The 16230-nt window shown below is 39.3% G+C and overlaps 1 pseudogene; it reads right to left on the bottom strand.

Annotated features, from left to right (window-relative positions):
- Positions 1 to 7981: 7981 nt before the first annotated feature.
- Positions 7982 to 10776, bottom strand: LOC113028748 (uncharacterized protein MG328-like; annotated as a pseudogene).
- Positions 10777 to 16230: the final 5454 nt, after the last annotated feature.

The raw sequence follows: 16230 nt of genomic DNA, 5'->3' as shown, positions 1-16230 counted from the left end.
CGGTCGTTGGTACTTCCTGGCTTGTGTAGTCACTAGGTAACAAAAGCTCAGCACTGTGCCTAGCATCCTGGAGCACTTCTGTTGTGTTTTGTACGTGCTTTGGAGTTTGTACGTGCTATGGAGTTTTTACGTGTTTTGGGGTTTCTACGTGCTTTGTCTCTAGCGGGCACCATAAATATACTTTTATTTATTCACTCCACATAAAATGTAATAAATAAATCATATAATACAAAAAACAACTATTTACATTTCAACTTTTAACTATTTAAATTTTCAGATTTTTTCTTTTAAACAAATTTAAAGTGAAACAACACAAAACACTGCAAACCACAACACAAATATAAAGTAAAATATGAAAACAAAAAGAAGATGCATATTCTCTGTCATATGGGCCTGCATGAATAAACTTTCTGAATCCTTTATCATCCGCAATTGAAAATAGTTGTGGATGATTACTATACCTTTCTAATGTGACATTGTTGTCCCTGGCTCTCTTTCTCTCTCTCTCCCTCCTGTGCTACTGCGAGTGTAACTACCGCCCCTCTCCCTCTTCCCAGTGCAAAGCACAAGGCTCGCCTGCGGAGTGAAGCCGAAAAAAAGTGCGAGAGAGAGAGAGAGAGGGTGAGAAAAAAAACAACCCACGTTTGTGTCATTCACTTCAAAATTGTCGGAGCTAAGAGCCATTTCGTTTTGACCAACACATCACTAACAACCATGATGAAAAACGCTCATCTGCTTCCATCACCATCAGCTGATTAACATTGAGCTGCTGCAGTCAACACCATCAAACTAATTTAGTGTTTAATGTTACGTTATTGACTGCTTTTATTTTTAGATCTTTACCAGTGCTTAAAGACTGTAGATGTTCACACCTGGTGTTAGAAAACTGAGTTCACAGCAGTATTATTTTTTACAGTTTTTGAATTTACACACTATAACGTTCACGGCAGGTTTTTTTTCTGTGCTTCTGCAACTGTTTCTTAGGTTTTCCTATAAGGTTTTTGTAATTAAAAAAATTTATATTATTTTTTTGGCTTTAGTGGATTCCTGCTCAGCTAACTCGGCCATTATGCAATACCCAGTAAACAAAATGGCTGAACGGTATCTTAAATGTCTGAACATGAGCTAGTCATACCATGTTACGAAATATTCATGTGCAGTGTAGCAAGCTCACCTTATAGGAGTGTAAAACATGAGGCGTATGAGGTGATTGTTTAAATTACAGGAGTAGATGCCTGCAGCTGAAACGGTTTTCTGATCTGAACGTGAACCTACTGGTCACGTTTACGGTAATGTTACCAGATATGCATTGTACTATAGGAAAACGGTGGTGGATCAGTGTGCAAAAAGCCCCCAAAAGAAACACACAGCGTCTTTAGCTCAAACACTGTCTGATCTCTTAGATACTGTGCTGTTCCATTAATTAATTAAGAGAGTGCAGCTGTTCAGATCAGATGGTGAAGTAGGAAAATGCAGAACATGTTACTATAGCTGAATGCTGTGTAAAATACTAATAAATGTAACTCCCATTTATGGCTTTTACTACTGTGGGGCTAAATAAAAAATTACAGACATAATGAAATCTGCTACAATTACAAAGCTTAAGTTTAAAACAATTATTATATATGAAGCATTTTTTTGCTCTTTTTTATATTCTTTTTTACTAGTAATGGACTCAATTTTATTATCAACTTCAAAGACCTATTAAACTTTTAAACCATTAAATCCAGGAAATTACGGTAGATGCCCGTAAATGTACGAGACCCTCTTTATGGCTAGTATCCCCAAATATTTAATAATCCTTTCTAAAAGTACACAAATTTTGTTCTTTTCAATTAAATAGTGCATGTTTAATGCATTCTTGAGCAGGTAAAAATTCCACTAAATTAGTTTTTGCATATTTTTAAGTATAATCAAATTTTTATAGTTTGCGAGTACCAGCTTGACTTGCTGATCTTTATCTCAGGAGGCAGTGGGTTTTTACCCTCTCCCCCTTTGGTCCTGTGCGTTATCGTTTAAAACTCGCTATCTGCATCTTTTGGCTCCAGCACGTCTTTATTGTTAGAGTTGTTGCTTGCTGTGTTCTTCTGCGGGGTGCTGATGATTCATTGTTCTGCTTCTTCTGATGGTAAACGCCTCTGGAAAGCCTGAATATGTGAGCGCGTCTGATTCATACAGAGTTCTGCTCTGCCCCCCCGGACTGATATATGCAGCCAGTGTGAATGTGTGTTATGTATCACTCACATGTTAGGTTCATTAGACTGACACAAGGGTGATGCACGGATGTTGGTGTTTTTAGGGCCAAGTGTGAAAGTGGAAGAAAGACAAATTCTTTTGAAATGTTAAAAGAATGTTGGAAATTTGATCAGAATACAGTAAAAATGAGAGAAACAGACATTTTTCTCAGATCATTGTGTTAAATTGTCATAATCGCCGTGTTCTCTTTAAGACTATCAGCTCTACTCTAAACAACCCTGAAAGCCTCTGCTGACACATGTCATCAGTTCCTTTCTTTCTTTGTAAACAAGGTCGAGTCTGTCAGGTCAGCAATAGAACTTCCTACAGATGACCCATCAGTGTTTATTCCATGACTGTAAACATGTTTCCATTTGTCACTTCAGTCTTTACTCTGAAATACAGGAAATGACATCATGGCTCAAAATCTTTGTCGTTCAAACAATTCTTTATTTAACAATATTTTAACTTTATTTAACAAAATACATTCAATAAAAACTTAAACAACAGAAAACTGATTTTTAATCCAACCACTGAAAAAAAAAGGTAACGACTGAACACAAACAGAAGAACAATTTATAAAGATTAAAATGGAACTACAGGAAGTTTGATTCATAGCCTCATTTGAACTTTAACTTAAACTTAAGGAGAGCCGACCTGAGCTCTGTGGAGCCTGATCTCCAGGGTTTAATATTTTAATTTATATTTAATTGTGTTGTGGTTTGCAGTGTTTTGTGTTGTTTCACTTTAAATTTGTAAAAGGAAAAAGCTGAAAATTTAAATAGTTAAAAGTTGAAATGTGAATAGTTGATTTTTGTATTATATGATTTATTTATTACATTTTATGTGGAGTGAATAAATAAAAGTATATTTACAGTGGCCCCTAGAGACAAAGCACATACAAACTTCAAATCACGTACTAACTCTGAAGCATGTACAAACTCCAAAACACGTAAAAACACATACAAACTCCAAAACACGTAAAAACACGTACAAACTCCAAAACACGTAAAAACACGTACAAACTCCAAAACACGTACAAACTCCAAAACATGTAAAAACATGTACAAACTCCAAAACACGTAAAAACTCCAAAACACGTAAAAACTCAGAAGAACATAAAAACTCAAAAAGGATCATCCGGTCGCTGTTACCCACCCAACATTTTGGGAGCGGATACAAGAGCAACTGCGTCCAGAGAGAATCCGTAAGAAATCCCCAAAGATCTGTATGAAAGATTTCTCAATGTGAAGATATTTTCTATTTTATAATTATTTTTTTGTTTTTCTTTTGCTCTGCACTTCACAGGTTGTCTCAAGACAGTCAAACTTCCCAATTCAAAGGTAAGATTAATGAGGCAGAAAAAAGCAAAGAAGATGCATTACTGGATTCTGATTGGCTTGCAGCACAATCGAAGTGAGAAAGGTTATAGCTGGTGTAAAGGTACTGCAGATAAAAGCAGTGTGGATGAATAGAGGTTCTTTAGATACTCGGCTGTTTTCACATAATGTCATAGTTCTGGACCCGTGTCCAATCAGTTAATCTCTCTCCCCAGTGTAAATACTCCCCTGGTTCCTCTATTCAGGTTCCAGTTTTCAACCTCGCAAGCAATTTCTAGTCTTTCCAGGCTTTTTTAGTCTCAAGGATTGTTTTCTGTCATAGACTGGGCATTTCTCACATTTCTCTCGCTTACTCACAGACCAACCTCGACCAGAAATATTAAACTTACACATACCTGCTGCCAATTTAAAAACATTCGACACATTATTCATCAGTCAGACGATGGCCTTTTCACCCTGATTTTATTAGTGCAAAGATTTTACGGTTTATTTTTTAAGTCTGTCTGTATTCTGGTCTTAGATATGAAGAAGGCCAAAGGCCACTTTTGGTTGCTTTAAGGCAGGGTTGTCAAACATAAGGCCTGGGGCCCAGAAATGCTTTGGCAAAGACTAATCTGGCCCATTCGATAGCTTTGGAATATGTGGACGGGATAGATTTGGGATTTTTAACTATGTTTTAATACGTTTTACAGCTTTTTCTCCTGATTAAGACTTTTTCTGCTGCCGTTCACAAAAGTAATTAAGTGACAGATAAATAATTAAATGACAGAAAAGTTCCTGTCTTGGGTCCAGATTGAAAAAGACAACAACTATTTCCTCTTTTTTATTTACTACAACATTTCTTCAACATGTAGAAAAACTGAAACTTCTTTTTCTTATATTAAGACATCTCATTAATTTTAAATGTGTAGTTTTACTTCTTTACAGTGACAGAAAGGAGCGTTTCACTAGTCTGGCCCATTCAAGATTAAATTGAGCTGCATGTGGCCCATGAAATAAAAAGAGTTTTACACCCCTGCTTTAGGGAATTATAAAATTTTCCATTTTTGGTGGGAAATTTTAAGTGACTCAGCTGGTCTAATAACATAATAGATGTATAAAATATGACAATAACAGTCATTATAACAGTCATTTCATTGTTCTGTTCATAATAATCAGTGAAATAGATTTTTTTAAAATCTAGAACGTTAATGCGATGAATAAAAACTCGAGTGTGGTCTCTACTGATACGGCTGCTTGGCGATCCACACATGAGATTATGTCTTTAAACATGCTGATTAGCCATAAGTATCAAACCACTCACAGGGCAGGTGAATAACATTGATTACCTGATTACAGTGTAATAGGAACCCAACCTGTCAGCCTCAGCTACCCCCTCTCATTTCTGCAGTGTATCATAGTTATTAGGAGTTCAATAAATCCCAGCTCTGTTTACATATTTCCAAACCTTTTTAGAAGCATAACTACAGCAAAGTGGTGCATTGCTGTGTAACTGTTTGGTCAAAACTGTATGTTAGTCAATTACAAACATGAAACTTTAATATTTATAAGCTTGTTTTTGTATTATTATCCCACTGGGCTCGAGTCTCTGTATTGCAGACATGTCCTGATCTCTTTCAGAGCTTGTCATCGCACTAAGAACTTTATAAACCTGCATCTTAACAGGGGAACTGATTGATTATCCTTCATACAGCTCGTTTGCTGTTTAACCATCTGCAGGATCCTCTCACAGGTATGATTCAGACTGAACTCTGATACTAATGGTGTGTTTTTTTTCTGTATCTCTCCCTCTCTTCCTTCTATGTCACCCCAGGAGCTTGTATCTATGAAGGAGCGCTGCATGCGGTAGGTACACCAACTCCTTTTGTACTCTCCTACCTCTTGCCTAGCACCGCTTTAAATCTCCGTCCCTACTGTTCACAGAATCTGTTGTGTTTATATGGCTTAATGGGTCTTAGCTCGTGCATTATTCACTGGAGACTTGAGCAGGTTGGTGTGACTGACGTTTGAAGCTCTTACCTGTGTGTGTGTATTCGAGGATAGGCGGTACGAGGTATTATCGGTAGGAGTTGCTGCGCATCCTCTGTTGTTTGAGAAGTAGCTAAGAAGATGTGTCTCATCAATAATGCATAGAAGATCCTGGCTTTGTGTTTGATAATGGTGATGAAAGAGCGCGATGCAGGGTCACTAGCAAAGATGAGCTGCTGTCTCCTGCTGTGCTGCCAATTGAAGGTTAGGCTGTTCTAAAAAAAAAGTTTAAAAGAAGTTTATGATGAGCTTTGCTCTTGTGGTTCTGCTGGGTATTGGCTAACATCCAGCGCTTCGCTCTGAGGTGTGCTTCTGCTTTATATTCTTTAAACCCGGCTGCTGGTTACTCATATCTTTGCTTGAGAGTTATTTTAATGTTTAAAGTTGTCGTGTTTGGCTAGAGGCATCGGCAGATGAGGAGTGGTTTTGTTCCTCTGTGCAGGCAGAGAGACAGATGTAATTTATATGATTATAAACTCAGACCAGCCTATTAACTTTTCCCCTTACACCACACGGGTGCACTCTTCTGATTTCAGTCTGTCTGCTTTATTCTGGGACCAGGTATTGATGAGTTCTTCACACTGAGACGCAGTGGGAAAAGTGGGTGATGTTGGGTGATGACTTTTGCAAGAGAGAACCATGGCGGTAAATCTAATAGACTCCAAAGAGCCAATCAACAGCTAAATTCTGAAACATATGGGCCAATCATGTTGCTTTACTAGCATTTACTAGCTTATAGTTTGTTTTTTTTAAACGCAGAAACTAGTCAAGGTGGACCCAGGGCAGAGAAAGTCCGAACTCAGGATTACTACAGACTTCTGAATAGGAGGAGCCAGTGTTGTGCAAGCTGACCCTTTTCAAAAAGCTCAAAAATCTGCTTGTGTAGATTAAAAAGAACAATGTGGTGCCTGCAGTTTCTGATTATTGCCGGGGTCTTAAAAGCTTTCCCGTTTATGAAAGAACTTCAGAAACATAAGTTTCTGTTCAAAGTATCCAACTGTTGAAATTAGGTAAATTTATTCGTGTATAAAGTTTTGGGCTACTTTTATCTTTGGTAACAAGATTGAACGTTTGACCTTCTCGTTGCTTTTCTCCTTCACCTTCCTCCTATTAGCCATTGTTTTTGTGTAGGTTTATTCTTTTACTCTAATTTATTGGACTCCGTGTGGGAGTTTTCCAATATTTTGCAATAAACAAGCTCCCTGCATACAAAACAGTTGGAGATGAGTTCAGGGTATTCGTGTTGTGCTAGGGGTGGAGATGACCGTCTCACATTGATTTTCTCTGAGTCTGGAGGAGAGTTTTTGTGGCCTCAGTTGTAGGCTGCAAAGACCAGCATCGCTCTGACTCTTCTAACTCTGCCTGCCAATTGTTTACATATTTGACATAACTTCTGCTGTTGTGCCTCCAGGCACCTGCTGCGCAGCTCAAAATGCCTCGCCAGGGGCAGCTTATCCAATAGCTGCTCTGTCAGTCTGCATCTGCTTGATAACACAAGAAATTACAGCTTTCTGTCCGTCTGCCTTCCTGAGTGAGATTTCTGTGCTTTGACAGGCAGTGGACAGACTGCAGAGCTGTTTACTGTGTTTTCATGGCAAAAGAAGCTTGTCTCACCTTGTCCTGAACATCATCTGAATGTGGAGCTGACTTTTACTATTTTGAAAAGGCCATGCATCGCTGAGATAGCATGCTTTAACCAAGTTAATGAATTTATATGTATTACACTATTAAAATGACCCAGTAAGCATGCAGAATATACTGTAGAGGATTTCGTTTCCATGTTAAATCCTACATACTAGAGAAAAATCTAGAAAATAAGGTTAAAAATAAATAAAACTACAGTACTATTCGTTTTGCCCCCCCTTAAAAACAATCCTTAAACTTGTGCTATTGTTGTCAACGCATTGATTATTTTAAGTTTGAGTCCAACATGTAGCTTTTCTTACCACTCCAAACATTGTCCTGTTTACTCAGTCCTCATGCTGAGTGTTTAGAGCCACATATTCGTGCTCCCAAGTAACATTCGGAGATAAAATATCAGAATTTCAGGAGCTGGGCCACGCCTCCAAACTTGACCCTTCCAGTTCTTATCTATGTATCACCCCCGATTTCTACAAGCTGTTCTCGTTCTCATGCCCCACCCTCCCTTACATACAACAATCTTGTTTGTAAGGCATCTTAAACTGCACTGAATGTCACATGGTTGCTGATACGTCTCCAGGCCTGTGTAAGTGGGACCTACTGTGGGGAATAGAGTCCACCTACTAACTGCCCCCAAAATGAGAAACTTCAGTTTACAAAACAGACAAAAAGACAAACCAATTTACTCCTTTTTGAATAGATTTTTTTTATTCTTTTTTTAAATTTTTTTAAATTTTTTTAAAGAATCACAATCTTTTATTTCAGCTATAGAGAAATTCAATATAAGGATATGTTGTGTCGCTCACTGCTGTTACAATACAAATCAGTGGAATATATATGATAAACGAATGTGCAATGGTTACTCGTCGTGGTGTCGTCTGTTTCCTCCACAGAGCCTACAGATTTAACCATGTGATGATTAAAACCAGTGTGAACCACAATCAGGAAAACAATTTTGTGCTCATTGTCACTCATTTTTTGTTCCTGAACCCTGGAGCTGTCTTGACCTTTCTGCACGTTCACAGACAATTCTTGCTTTTACTCCTTTTTGCTCTCTATGTACTTGGACAAAACTTCCTCGAACTTGGATCACTGCTTCTCGCACATCTTGAGCTCCTTTTCAAAAGCACCAACTCTCTGCGGTAATTGAGAGGTTTGTTTCTTCTTTTCTTTTAGAGTGATTTCAAGTTCTTTCTGCACAGTAACGGCAGTCTGAGAGTATATCTCCCAGACGGCAGTCCTTTGAGCTCATCTACCCTCTGCAGGAGCTTGTCTCGGCGCTGCTCAGAGAGAGCTTCATGTTTAAACTTTGCTCCACTGTACTGATTTTCCATAGCCTTTAATTTAGCTGTGAGATTTGCGTTCTCCATCTTTAGTGTCTCCATGTCATAGAGAAGATGCTCTGCAGATTTAGAAGTGCTCTCCACTTTCATTTCTAACTTTTTATATTCTTTAGAAAACCGAGATTTGTCTTCCTTAACAGGTTCCTCAAGTTCTCTGCGAGCCGCTTTCTCTTCATCGAGATCGTTTTGCATAAGCTCCCTCTCATTTTTGAGAAACTCAACTTCGTCTCGCAGGGTCTGGTTTTCAGAAGACAGGTCCTGATTTTCGGAGGTCAGTCGATTCAGTTTTTGTGTTTTAACGTGCTCCTGGGAGACAATGGAGTCGTAGCTCCTCTGGAGTGCAGAGTTCTTCTCTTGTTCTTTCTGCACAGTATCTCTCTCAGACTGCCGTCCTTTGAGCTCATCTACCACCTGCAGGAGCTTGTCTCGGCGCTGCTCAGAGAGAGCTTCATGTTTAAACTTTGCTCCACTGTACTGATTTTCCATAGCCTTTAATTTAGCTGTGAGATTTGCGTTCTCCATCTTTAGTGTCTCCATGTCATAGAGAAGATGCTCTGCAGATTTAGAAGTTCTTCTCCTGCAACGTGGAGGCAGTGGAGGCAGCGCTGTCACTTTCATTTCTAACTTTTTATATTCTTTAGAAAACCGAGATTTGTCTTCCTTAACAGGTTCCTCAAGTTCTCTGCGAGCCGCTTTCTCTTCATCGAGATCGTTTTGCATAAGCTCCCTCTCATTTTTGAGAAACTCAACTTCGTCTCGCAGGGTCTGGTTTTCAGAAGACAGGTCCTGATTTTCGGAGGTCAGTCGATTCAGTTTTTGTGTTTTAGCGTGCTCCTGGGAGACAATGGAGTCGTAGCTCCTCTGGAGTGCAGAGTTCTTCTCTTGTTCTTTCTGCACAGTATCTCTCTCAGACTGCCGTCCTTTGAGCTCATCTACCACCTGCAGGAGCTTGTCTCGGCGCTGCTCAGAGAGAGCTTCATGTTTAAACTTTGCTCCACTGTACTGATTTTCCATAGCGTCTAATTTAGCTGTGAGATTTGCGTTCTCCATCTTTAGTGTCTCCATGTCATAGAGAAGATGCTCTGCAGATTTAGAAGTTCTTCTCCTGCAACGTGGAGGCAGTGGAGGCAGCGCTGTCACTTTCATTTCTAACTTTTTATATTCTTTAGAAAACCGAGATTTGTCTTCCTTAACAGGTTCCTCAAGTTCTCTGCGAGCCGCTTTCTCTTCATCGAGATCTTTTTGCATAAGCTCCCTCTCATTTTTGAGAAACTCAACTTCGTCTCGCAGGGTCTGGTTTTCAGAAGACAGGTCCTGATTTCCAGAGTTCTTCTCTTGTTCTTTCTGGACATCTGATGCCCACTTGTTAACGTTTTCCTGCAGCCTTAAAATCATGGTGTCCTTGGCCTCGATATCATCCTGGAGCTTTTGGACTTTGAGGCGCAGAAACTGTATTTCATTGTTTTTTTCTAGGTTTTGTTTCTGCTGCTCAGTGAGACGATCCTCTAGTGCCTTAATATCAGCGGCCTCTGCATTTTCATTTCCATGTTTAAGTGAGGAGATCATCAGATCTTTGTGGAGTTTCTTGATCGTCTTCTTGTCCTCATCACTGTTAGCCATCATTTGACTAATTCTGGTTTTAAGGTCCTCAGTGCTGCTCCGGTATTCTTTCTGTGACTTCTTTAGATCAGCCACTTTTGTCTTCATGCGTTTCAGTTCTTCACGCTCTTTTTTCACAGCTTTTTCAAGACGATCATTTTCCTCTTGCAGCTTTTTAAAGGCTTCATCCTGTTGAGATTTAGCCTCTTTTTCTATTTCTAACTCCTTTTGGAGAGCAAGCTTGTCTTCTTCCAGTTGTTTGAGACAAGTCTGAGTCTTCTTAGACTTTTCAGGACCATCGTACTGTGGAAAGCGAAAACAATTATCGTGTTGTTGAATATGTCAAACAATTTGTACAGAATAGAAATATGTAGCTTTGTTCATAGTTAAATATTTATATTTTTCTAGCATGTTTGTTCAGTTTAAAATAAATTTGCCAAAGCAGGCGGTGGCTGGATGTGAGTAAAAAATTCAAACATTCTCATCAGGGTGTTTTCATTTTCTTAAGACAAGAGAATTGCCTTTAAATAATAAAGCAAAACAACTATTTTCTTAGCATGTGTCTTCAGTTGGTCATTAATGTGTGTGTGTGTGTGTGTACGTTGGGTATTCATATCTTGTGGGGACATCTTATTGACGTAATGCTTTCCCTACCCCCTAACCCTAACCATGAAACACACAAGGATATGTGCGCACATGCAGACACACACACACACAAACAAACCTCTCCAAAATCATATTCATATCCCATTTCAGAGTTGTCCACTGAAACAGGGTCTTCCTGAAAACCAGCAGCTCCCTCAGATTCCTCTTTGAATTCCTCTTCGAAGTGGTCGTGAGCAGACGAGTCTCCGGCCTCTTTCCTGGGGGCGTCCCAAAAATCACCAGATTTCTCAGACTCTTTGCTTTTTTCTGCTTTGTTTTCAAATTCTGACTTCTCTTTTTCAAATTTGTAGAGATGATCAGATTTCTCCTCTTCCGAATCACTCTCACAGTCTTCTTCAATGTCATCACTCTCACAGTTCTCTTCAATGTCATCTATAATTTCTTCCTCAATTTCATCATCATCGTCTTGGTCAAAAGATTTGCCGCCACCACTCCACTGAAAATTCGTTGTGGAGGAAAAAAGTACGTCTACGCGTTTGCTGCTCATTCTCTTAGATGAAAACGGCTCCTTTGTAATAATTTCCTCTGAATGTCACTGGGTTAAAAACTTGGCTCTCTGAGCAACACGAACGGTAACTTGTGGTAATGCAGTCAGCGTGTGCCTACATGTTTACATTCTAAACAGTCGCTCTTTGGAGTCTTGGTTCACCTTTAAAAAAAAAACAAAAACCCGTGTCCTCTTAATCCTTGGCTTAATTTAATTAAACTTTCCTAAACTACCTTTATCTTATGTATCACAATGCAATTTTATTTTCTAAAAGTAAATTCATATTTCGTCCACACACAAACCATCTTCCACTGTTTAACGAGACCAACTGGACCAGGTTAAAACAGCATGCTGCTTTTATTCTTTTAAACACGCTGACAGCCTCCTGCAGCTCTGACGAACAGAAGCTTTAAGTTATCTTTAAATAATGTTATTTTCACAACAAGATTTTATTTCCATCAGTTTACCTTGTAATCTCTAAATAGAAAGGTTCTATAAATAAGGAATCACCATAGATCAAGTGTGTATAATAAAATAATATACATATGGAAAAAATCTGGTTGAAAATGCAGCTGTGGTTTTTGATGAAGTCACTGCTAAAGCTGCATTGAAAGCCTTGTTTCCCTCAGGGATGGTCATGTATCCAACAGTGCAGTGTCCCTACCATCTTCACTATGGCACTCTAGGCATGTGTGTCATTCATGCTAATACAGACCTGAAACATTTGAATGTGACAAATATGCAAAAAAATAAAAGAAATCAGGAAGAGGGGAATATTTTTTCACAACACTATAAATCGGGTAATAAAGCAGGGTACGTCCTCAAGGTGTGGGGACTTTGGCTGACATTATTGTGCATATATGCATTGTTTAATTCAAAATAAAGTATTGGGACATTTTGTAAATTTCCTTTTGTGTATATATAAAAAGTACACAGTGAATGCTGATTGGATACGTATGTTTTTAAAATTCTGTAGATTTAGACAGAAAATGTTTGGTTTTGTTTGTTTTAGCACAACCAAACTTAACAGCAGCAGTGACGCTCAACTGATCCTCATACGGCTTTAATGCAGTTTTTTATATTAGTGGTTGTCTACCTCAGATTGCTCAATCAGTAACATTTTACTGTAGAGAGATCTGAACATTTTCAGATCAAAAAACACAAGACATCCCTTTGCTTTGCTTTCAAACAGCAGCTTTGAAATTAAACCCTCAGAGTGACACGAGGCTGTTATCCGTCGTGCAGAATCGATAGAAACTGAATGAAAGTGTGAAAGCTTATATTCTCTTTCATCGAGCAAAAGGTAAAAAAAAACTGTCAAATGACTGAATCTCTTTATAACTGTAAAGCAGTTTGTTATAAGGGCTTTCATTTTAATTTACTTATACTAACAAAAGCCAAACTGCAATGTAATCAAAACCTCTTAATGTAATTTTACTTTAATCGTTATGCTGAATGGTGATGGTACAATGCAAGTATTACTATCAGATAAATGTAGTATAGTAGCAAGTGGAACATTTCTTATTACGGTGTGTTCACACCGAACGCGATGGACGCGAATAAAACGCCCCAAACGCCCCTAATTTGACGCGTGTACATTCGCGTCTCAACGCGTGTCCAAGAACAATCCATCGCGCGTCAAAATATCATATTTTGAGGCGCGTGAACCGGAAATGTGGGAGGAATGTGGGAGGGAGTTGTGCCAGACCGGTATCTTTGCAAGATGGCAGCTATCGAGCTAGCGCTTGAAGAGAGAGTCTCCCTTCTCTATGTACTGTGGAGAGCAGAGCAGCAGCGTAAAAGACGTCCTCGCCGTACCTGGGTCCATCAGGTCCTCCAGAGGCATGAGCAGTTTGGTGAGTTTCACCACTTGCTCCAGGAGCTGCGCCTGGATGACGGCAGATTCCAGCGCTATCACCGTCGGCCAGTTTGAGGACCTGCTTTCCCTCGTCGGTCCCAGCATCGCCCGCCTAGACACCAACTACAGACGCTCAATCCCACCTGCAGAGCGCCTGTCCGTCTGCCTGAGGTTAGTAAAACTATTTAATACGGTAGTCCTTTATTGATATCTGTGCTAATATGCTAATCCATCCAGTTATACACTGCTAACATGGATGTGCTATGCTAACAGTGAATGCTGTCGGTGTTTACTGAAAGCAAACTGTGGTACAGAGACGACTCTTTATAATATTTCTAGTGATACTCAGAAGGTCTCATCAAGTCCCGATTTAATTCGATTTATGCTGTTATCAGTGTTTGAATGATAGCATGGCTGTGGTGTCACATCAATGTATGCGCTCGGTGTTTGCTGATATCAAACTGTAGCATTAGGACCACTGAGTTAACCTTTGTAGTGATACTCACTCCTTTTTATTTAGACCTGGTTTAATTCTGGTATAGTTGAATATTTGTATATAATCCCTGCAGCTGTCAGACTCTATAGCAGGGGTCACAGCCTTTATTAAAACAGAGTTAGATAAAACTGTGAACAGTTTGGTTCATCTCTAGTTACATGGTTCTATCTTGATAAGCTGTCTTATCACAGATTAATTTTTCAAAAATATTAATGATTTAAGCAAGGAAAGGGCTACATGTCAACACACAACTCTTTATTTCTATTAATGTCTTACTTCATTCCTACCTGATTGACATGTTTAGGAATTGTGAGTGATTGGCCCATGTAGTTGTGAAAGTTGCTACCAATCAAATTATGATATGTTAAAGTTAAAACAAAACACAACTGTTTTAGATATTATCTAATATACATTTTGTAATTATCCTTATAATTACAAAAGGTTTTATGTAAGATTCATGTTTTGTGATTTAAATCTGACATCACAAAAGTATTTTGGAATTTGAATAATGTATTTTGTAACTGCAGTACACATAATACTGATTTTGAACAATTTTGTCCAGGTTCCTTGTCACCGGGGACTCCTTCAGGACCATCGCGTTCAGTTTCAGAGTCGGTGTGTCCACGGTGAGCCAGATCACCCCCCAGGCAGCGACGTCCATCTGGGACTGTCTAGTGGACGACTTCATGGCTGTGCCTTCACCTGGAGACTGGCGCTCCATCACAGAGGGATTCCAGGAGCGCTGGAACTTTCCTCTGTGCTGTGCAGCTCTGGATGGGAAGCACATCCAGACAAAGGCACCCCATATATCATATAGGAGACACACACATTGATATACACTAAATATTCATTTCATTTCTTTTTTGTGGTGCCCAAATTGATGCACCTGCTTGATTTTGTTTAAACAATTATTGCACACTTTCTGTAAATCCAGTAAACTTCTTTTCACTTCTCAAATATCACTGTGTGTGTCTCCTGTATGATATTTAACTGACATTTTTTATTGTAACAACCAACGATTTATACAGGAAAATAATGTCTATTAACAAGGTTGCCCAAACTTCTGCATCCCACTGTATCAGTATATTTTGTCATTAGTATAATATGAAATAAATTCTACATGTGTCAAGTCGTGTGCCAACATTTGCTGTGTAGTAGAACTGAGACATTAGTCATTATAAAAATTTATTTGAAATAATATTAAAATTCTCAAACAGAAAAACATTAAACATAAATATATAAAATATAAGAATTTACAGAGAGACAGGAATAAAAAGGACCAGCTGCTCTCCAGAGCAGGAACAAGGCTGAGGAGGAAATGCTCCATTGGAGACTGGTGTGGCCTCTTCAGGGACTCCAGGATGGCCAGCTCCACCGCCGATGGACCGTCCTGGGACCCGTCCCTCATCTGCCTCGGAGCCGTCCTCCTCTGTGGGCCTGTAAAACAGCACAAAACACAAAGAAATGAGAAGGCTGCTACTAGATTTTAATTTCAACATTGAAAAAAAAACAAAAACAATAACAGGATATAATCAGATTGGTTGTAGATATTTAGTAAAGGTGATCACAAGGGAATCCCACCGACTAAAAAGGTATCAGTGCTTGCTGTACATATCTGTGGGTGCAGCAGCAGGAGCTCAGGGACTGGGGATGCTCTGCTGCAGAATCAGTTGGTTCTATCAATACAGTATTAAATGTTAACAGGTTGGATATAATAATCGTAGAGTAGACAGTGGTCCCTCATTTATTGCAGGGGTTCTCAGAATAACTAGCCCCTGGTCACAGTTCTCACAATTGATTCTCAAAGTGCAAACCTTTGTAGATTGCAAAACGTAAAAGTATTATTATGCCGCGGTTTGTCTTCATCTGCCCGCCACTTTCGTGCACCTTTTTCCCTCACGGTGCAGGTGTGTATTTCCGAATGAGGGTCATAGTTATGGGTGTTTTTGTGCTGTTTTTTCTATTGGACGCGATGGCTATCAAAACCAAACGTGATAAATTTGGCAAGCGCAGGAGATTTGTCAATCAGGCTGCAGAATGCAATGCTGTACTGTGCAATAAAAAATCAGCGAAAAAGCAAAGCAGTGACGGATGAACAGCGGGACCACTGTGTGCTGTTTATTATTAAACAATAAAATATATTCCTAAATGATAACATGCATAAAAGCAGAACGGTATTTGTACGTCAGTGGGAAAATAGCGGTGGCTTGCTAGCTTTTGTGCGGCTTCCCCGGGTCAGTGAAAACTTTCAAAAGAGAAATGAATGAACTTACCAGGTTGCCCGATCTCTTCACATATCTTCCTCCAAGCTCGGTCCTTTTTATTCCTGTCTCGGTACTGAAAGCAGCTGGTGTTGTACAGCTCCGAGTTGTTTGCTACCGCATTGATTAGCCTTCCCCTCCATTGAAGTATGAAAGGCTTTGGCTGGATCTGCCCCTTTGACCTAGGTAACAGCCACGTCACCAGGCTCCTGATTGGTTGTCGCGGCGCGATTTGACGCTGGAGTTCAGATTTTTCCAACTCGAGCGGTAGACGCG

This window comes from Astatotilapia calliptera, chromosome 9 (genome assembly GCF_900246225.1).
Source record: "Astatotilapia calliptera chromosome 9, fAstCal1.2, whole genome shotgun sequence".
NCBI lineage: Eukaryota > Metazoa > Chordata > Actinopteri > Cichliformes > Cichlidae > Astatotilapia > Astatotilapia calliptera.
Note: the sequence above shows the minus strand (reverse complement) of the source record. Positions and strands in the feature narration are given on the sequence as shown.